This window comes from Zalophus californianus, chromosome X (assembly GCF_009762305.2).
Source record: "Zalophus californianus isolate mZalCal1 chromosome X, mZalCal1.pri.v2, whole genome shotgun sequence".
Classification (NCBI taxonomy): domain Eukaryota; kingdom Metazoa; phylum Chordata; class Mammalia; order Carnivora; family Otariidae; genus Zalophus; species Zalophus californianus.
In genome coordinates, this window is record NC_045612.1 from 127,728,830 (window position 1) to 127,736,212 (window position 7,383).

A 7,383-nucleotide genomic window follows, 5' to 3' on the forward strand; every position below is an offset into this window, starting at 1 on the left:
ACAATGCCTTTCTCCACTTCTTCTCCCCACTCTCAAATTTTAACATAGGAGTTTATTAAAGGTGGGCAAACTGGTGATGCATAACTGGGCTTCTGGAAATGTACAAATGCATGAGGCTGGTATCATATATCAATGTGGTTTTCAGAATTGGTTTTATTTTCTAGCTGTCTTTGAAGAGATGTCCAAAGTTATGAACCTAATCAAGAAGCACTGCTCAAAAAGCTATTCTATAAGGTCATGTTATTAATAGAAAAAGCGGGAAACACAGTAGCCAGCAAAAGAATCGCATCCCCAAATGGATGAAAATGCACGTGCTGATGTATGTGGACTATATTCCTTCAGAGAGAGAGAGTGAGAGTCAAAAACCAAACCAAACCAAAATAAAACGCCAAAACCAGTGCCCCTGGATGGTGGCGTGAACCTTCCAAAATGATGGGGAAAAAATACAACTATGTGAGGTGATTGATGTGTTAGCTAACCTATTTTTGGTAATCACTTTGCAATACACACTGATAGCAAATCATCACATTGTACATCTTAAACTTACACAGTGTTCTGTGTCAATTCCATCTCAATAAAGCTGGGAAAAAGTCTTTAAAATTCCAGGTTTTCATGGTTTTGCCTTCAGAGGTTAACTCCTAATGACCCAGAAATAGCGAAACATATCAGTCATGGACACCTTAGTGAGAGAAAGGTTATCAGGTAGTTATATGGAAGAACCTGAAGATGGTGCCTTATATGGAAATGGGGTCTTTCCAGATGTGATGAAGTGAAGATCTGGAGATGACACCTTTGTAGATGAGGGTGGCCCTACATCCAAAGACAGTTGTCCTTATAAGGAACAGAAGAGGAGACACAGACACAGAGGAGAAGCCACTTGAGGACAAAGCCAGAGATGGGAGGGATGTGACCAAAAACCCAGGGAGGCTTGGAGCCCCAGAAGCTGGAGGAGGCAGGAAGGACCCTCCCCTGGAGCCTCCAGACGGAACACGGCCCTGCCCCGCCTGGATCTCAGCAGACCTGCCCCGCCTGGATCTCAGACTCTGGTCTCCAGAGCTGGGGGAGGATACACCTCTGTTGCTGTAAGCCCTCAGTTTGTGGTCATTTGTTACAGCAGCCCCAAGAAACAAATATAAGCAGTTAGGAGGGGGAAAGAAACAACTTCTCTACATCAGGAGACTCCATTAACAAAGCAAAAATGGCATGTTCGGAGAAGGAGAAAATATCTACAATATTTTCTATAAACAGATTAGGAAAGGGATAAAGATATAATAGAAAGCCTAGACATGAGGTGTCCACAGGCCATTCACAGAAGTCACACGGGATCAATAAACTCATAACTATATGCTTAGTCTCCTCAGTAACCAGAAAAAGTAAATTTTAAGGATCATCAGGTTGCATATCTGTCAAAACCCCAGTAATTTCTTCAAGTTTGATAGCACGCAGTTTTAAGAAAGATTCCAAGAAAGTTACCTGAAACTGCCAGGGAAAGCTCTTGTGAGGGTACGTTGCCACTAAATATTAAATTTTTAAGAAATCATAAACTGTGACACAGTATTTGTGGCTTCTCCCCCTGGGGAAACCCTCAGCCAGCAGGCAAAAGTAAGGAGTAAGGATGTTCATTGTAACATTGCTTTTACATGGGGTCAGGCTGAAGCCCGCTGAAAGCATGCTGAACAGGAGCGGCTCAATAAATGGGAGCATATTCATCACGCAGAAATCTATGTTATCTTCTTTAAAATAAGGAAGATGCACTCCTTGATCTTTTGGGATTCTTTGATGGTAAAGCTGTATAATTCTGTGAGGCATTCCTCAACCGCAGCTGAAATCCAAACAGTAATTACTTTTATGGGACCTTTCATCCAAGGACACCGCGATGCTACCTGGGTGTTATCCCCTTAAGCTTTGAGGAAGGACAGTAATCCTATGATTGCTCCCACTCTTCTGCGGATACAGGGGGTTCCAGGAACTAGGGTATAGCTTAGGGCCACCTAATAAAGCCAAATGCAAACTCTCCACTAATTAAAACATTCTCCCTGTTAATATTCACTAACAAAAATCTTCTAGCCACTGAGACCAGTCTCGAAAGTGCCTGAATGTTCTTCCAAAAAAACAGAAGCTCCTTCTTTCCCCTACACACCTGGAAAATCATGCATTATATATAACCAAAGCCGCAGTCGACTTGCAGAGCGGACCCGTGGTGGTGGCTGGATGTCCAGTGGAGGACCACCACTATCTTCCTGGTAGTTGTCCGTGTGTAGGTGAGCGAGTCAAAGACATAATTGCAACCCAGGCGGAACTAGGCAAAATTCAGCAATCATACTTGAAATGGAGCAAACAATTGATCATAATTTTCAATTGAGCATCTCCTTCCTTTCTTTGCTATGTGCTGAGAACCAACACCTGCAGCTGGGCCAGTCAACGCAACTAAAGCAGAGGAGATGCTTAAAGACATAAATTCCCACCTGTGTCCCTAACAAGAGCATGAAAGGCACAATCGGGAAATGGGTCAAAAGCACCAGGACAGGCTCTCTCAGTCTCAGCACTGTGGGCATCTGGGGCTGGATAGCTCTCTGGGGGTGGGGCATCCTCGACACTGTAGGATGATGAGCAGCAGAGCGCCCCCTCCCCAGATATGACAACCCCAATTATTCCCACACATCGCCAAACAGCATGAAATCATCCTGTCTCCGTGGTGAGCTCCACTGAACCAGACTGATAGGAAATCATTCTTGATGATTTCAAATCCTGTTTATTCATCAGGCAAGATTCTGATTTTCTCATCCAGGGTTGTTGATTTAGAATAGAATCTCTGTGGTTTTATTATTTTTCTCTCCTAATTTAAATATATGAATAAAAAGTGAACGTAGCAATTTTCTCATTGCTTTATTTTACTAATTCCTGCTGGAAAGAATTTAATATGTTGACTGTAGTATCTTGTGGTTCCTCACTGAAGAGACTTCTAAAAAGATTCACATAAATCCCCAAGCTTCCTCCAAACTGACTGATATTCAATGACTTTTTAAAAAAAATTTATTTATTGGGCACCTGGGTGGCTCAGTTCATTGGGCGACTGCCTTCGGCTCAGGTCATGATCCTGGAGTCCCGGGATCGAGTCCCGCATCGGGCTCCCTGCTCAGCAGGGAGTCTGCTTCTCCCTCTGACCCTCTTCCCTCTCGTGCTCTCTCTCTCTCATTCTCTCTCTCTCAAGTAAATAAATAAAATCTCAAAAAATAAATAAATAAATAAATAAGTATTTATTTATTTATTTGAGAGATCGAGAGAGAGAGCATGAGTAGGGAGGAGGGGCAGAGGCAGACGGAGAAGCAGACGCCCCACTGAGCAGGAAGCTGGACATGGGGCTTGATCTCAGGACCCTGGGATCATGACCTGAGTTGAAGGCAGATGCTTAACCGACTGAGCCATCCAGGTTCCCCTATTCAATGACTCTTGCAACATCATTATTATAAAATATAAAGGAGAATACTCAACAGCATGAAAAAAATTTAAATACATCTGTTATCAAAAACATACTCTTCCCCCGTCAACAATTCATATAAACCCACATTTTCTGCTGGATGAGATAAACCCATCTCTCCATTATTTGCTTTCCAATAAGAAAAAGTCCACTAGTAAAACATTAAATGACAACAATTATGGAGTAAATTCAGAGACCAGAAGCCTGGTTTCTAAATCAGCAAAACTGTTATGCTATGTGTCAACTTATGATTTTCAATATTTTGGTGTTCGTTGACTCACTGTAATGGTATGAGCTGCATTATCCCATTCAGGGATTATAACAGACAGTGTCAAGAAAGAAAGAAGGAAAGAAAGGAAGAAAGGAAGAAAGAAAAAGAAAGAAAGAAAGAAAAAGAAAGAAGAAAGAAAGAAAGAAAGAAAGAAAGAAAGAAAGAAAGACAGAAAGAAAGAAAGAAAGAAAGAAAGAAAGAAAGAAAGAAAGAAGAAAGAAAGAAAGAAAGAAAGAAAGAAAGAAAGAAAGAAAGAAAGAAAGAAGAAAGAAAGAAAGAAAGAAAGAAAGAAAGAAAGAAAGAAAGAAAGAAAGAAAGAAAGAAAGAAAGAAAGAAGAAAGAAAGAAAGAAAGAAAAAGAAAGGAGGGAGGGAGGGAGGAAAGGAAGGAAGAAAAAAAGGAAGGAAGGGAGGAAGGACGAACAAATTTTAAAGTTTGTAAACTTACTTGTACAGACTTTATCATTTTACTGCCGAGCAAAAGCCCCCCACCTCCATGACCTTTGATTAGCGCACTTACTTGTATCCCTTGGAATAGCATAAATACCCTTAAACACATAAAATCCATATTCTACAAGTGTCCACTCACAGGTGAATGGATAAATCAAGTCTGGGACATCCCAAATCCCATGCAATACCACCCAGAACGACAAGGAGTACTCTGTTGATAATCTAGTCAACAACCTTGAGGGATCTCCAAATTGAGTATGCCGAGTGAAAGAAGCTACACAAAACAGTATATAATATCTCCTGATCCCATTTATATAAAATCCTAGAAAACACAAAAGAGAGAGAGAGATGATTTGATACAACGAATCCTCAGCCCTTCACTCTCCACCTTGTTGACCGTTAAAGATTTAAGCACGCCAAACTGGAATTACATTAACTTCACATATTTTCTTTTTTTTTTCTTTTTTTTTTAAGATTTTATTTATTTGACATAGAGAGAGACAAAGTGAGCACAAGCAGGGGGAGTGGCAGGCAGAGGCAGAGGGAGAAGCAGGTTCCCCACAGAGAAGGGGGAGCCCGATGTGGGACTCAATCCCAGGACTCCGGGATCATGACCTGAGCCGAAGGCAGTCGCTTAACCAACTGAGCCACCCAGGCGCCCCAACTTCACATATTTTCTATTGAATTACATGAACTTAACATATTTTACTTACCGGAAACAAGTTGTTTCTCCAGCTCCTGCATTGGTGGACACTGGTCCTGTGTGTCCAGGCTCCTGCCACAGTTCCAAGTGACTGCACTCATTATTATAATTAAATATTTATTAAGTACCATGGTTGGGCACTACTCAAGTCTGTCAATTATCTTTATATGTAAGCATAACCCACCATAGCAGCTGGTACATAGTTATTTAGCAAAGGGATCTTTCATCTCAGCTTTCAACTGCTATCAAACATACATATATAATTAAGGGGACTTAATTAACTCAAATACGTTTTCTGCCAGGATAATTTTGTTAAAAAATTTAAATTTTTTTAGAAGGTTAAAAAAAACCTCCACTGACGGCTCCAGTTAGGTTTTTCAAAATAGCAGAGAGTAGGCGTACAACAAGGTGCTTTTCAGCATTTTAAATTCTATCACAAATTTTGAAGAGTAGCTTCTGTCTTCTGGTCTAAATGTGTCTTATAAACATTGCATCTTTAAGCCTCCACGCACACCTCTGAGGAGGGTGAGCATCGCTAGCTGCATTTATAGGTGGAGATATAATGGCACAGAAGACACCCTGTATGCAAGATTCAGTTACACACTCCTAGAAGAGTAGATGATAGAAAACATGTTTAGAAGATAGACAGGTAGACAGATAGATGATAGATCGGTGGACAGATGGATGGATGGTTGGATAGATGATGGACAGATGGATGGATGGATAGATGATGGATAGATAGATGGATGATGGGTGGTTGGGTAGATAGATGATAGATGGTTGGGATATAAGAATTGCTTCTATCATAGGACTTTTTCTCATTTAATTGTACCCTTTATTACAGTCTACCCTTTCTTACAGTCTGAAAATGGGGATAGGTGTACGAGGACGAGGAGAGACGTTCACATGAGGATTACCATGAAAAAGACAGCCATGTCATCATCCCAGCAACACAGTTTACCCAGGGCTCCATAATTTCTGCAGCTACAAGCAAGGAGCCAAGCTTGCAAGGAGGCCATACTTCAAAGACATTCTAATCCTGGGATCCTCCAAGCCCTCACCCTGCAGTGCAATCTCTGCAGACAGACCCTTCTCCCTAGGGATCAAGTTTCACCTTTAAGGCAATCCCGCAGTCTCCGTGTGATGTCTGGGCTGCTGCTGAATACTATAAAATATGACTCCACAGTCATGAGGCATAAAAGCAAATAGAGTGGAAACCCAAGGTCCAGGTGGGCAGCGGAGGTGGGGGGGGGGAAATACAGTCCAAATTAGAACTTACCTGGCAGGAATTCATGAACGCTATATAGATGCACAGTTACATGTCATCTTAGAGCCCCCAAATGACTCAAAACCCAAGCACACAATGACCTGGTTTCAGGGCAGCAATAAAATAGGTTTCTCAGGAGGCGTTAAATCCAGGGTGTGTACAAAGTAGCCGAGGGCTTTGCTTCTGTGATTTCTCAGCTACGAGGAAGAACCCCCAGCTCCCAGGAGAAGGAGCAAGAAGCCATAAGTCTGGGTTCAGAGCCTCCTTGTGCCCCCTGCCCTGCAGGACTGTGATGATCACATGTGTGTCAGCCATCTGTGAAAGGCATTATCACTGGGGGGTCCTCAATGCAGCAATGTCGGCAGGCATTATGGGTTGTCACGACCCCGGGGTGGGGTGGGGGCTAGTGGCATCTGGTGGGTGCAGACCAGAGATGCCATGTAACACTCCTCAATGCACAGGACCGCCCCTACAGAAGAGAATTTCCTGGTCCCTAAATGTCAAAAGGTCCCCAACCAAGAATGCGGTCTTCTCACTGAAGGGAGAGCAAGGTGCACTGAACCTCAGGTCACCTGGGACTTGTGATTTAGATCTCAGAGACCTGTCTTCTCTTAGTTGACGTCGGGTAAAAAAACAACAGAAGGAGTCTGGCTGCCTTCATTAAATACCAGCATCATTCAGCAGACCTGCCATGGAGCGCCAGGTATCCCCACGGAAAGGGCGCCTACCCTTCTTCCTTTGATTTATGAAATTTGCAAAGAATTTTTGAAGCTGTGGAGTTATAAGACGGTTATCTGCCCAGCGTGAGCCTCAAATCACAACTCGGCCATGCTCAGGCTGCTGAGAGCAAGAAGAAAATACATGAGGGGCTTCGAGGATGCTCTTATTCAGGAAAGTTTTGGAAAGGATCACATTTGCATCTAATGCTGCCTGAAATCTGCATCCTGGCCCCCCCCCCAGGAAGGAACGTGCTCCCTCGTGAATAGAAAACAAACAAACAAACAAATATGGCATAAAACCCAGAAGGAGATCATAAATACAGTTATACGGTTAAGGAGGTGCAAAGCTATTTGCATAGGATGGTGCTTGCTGATGTAAGCAGAGCTGTGTTCTGTTCCACTCCCCCGGCTTTTTTTTTTTTTTTTTTTTTTTTTTTTTTTTTTTTTTTTATTTCTGAGGCAGATGCCAGAGTTAGGGGGGAAAAAAGCTACAAAAT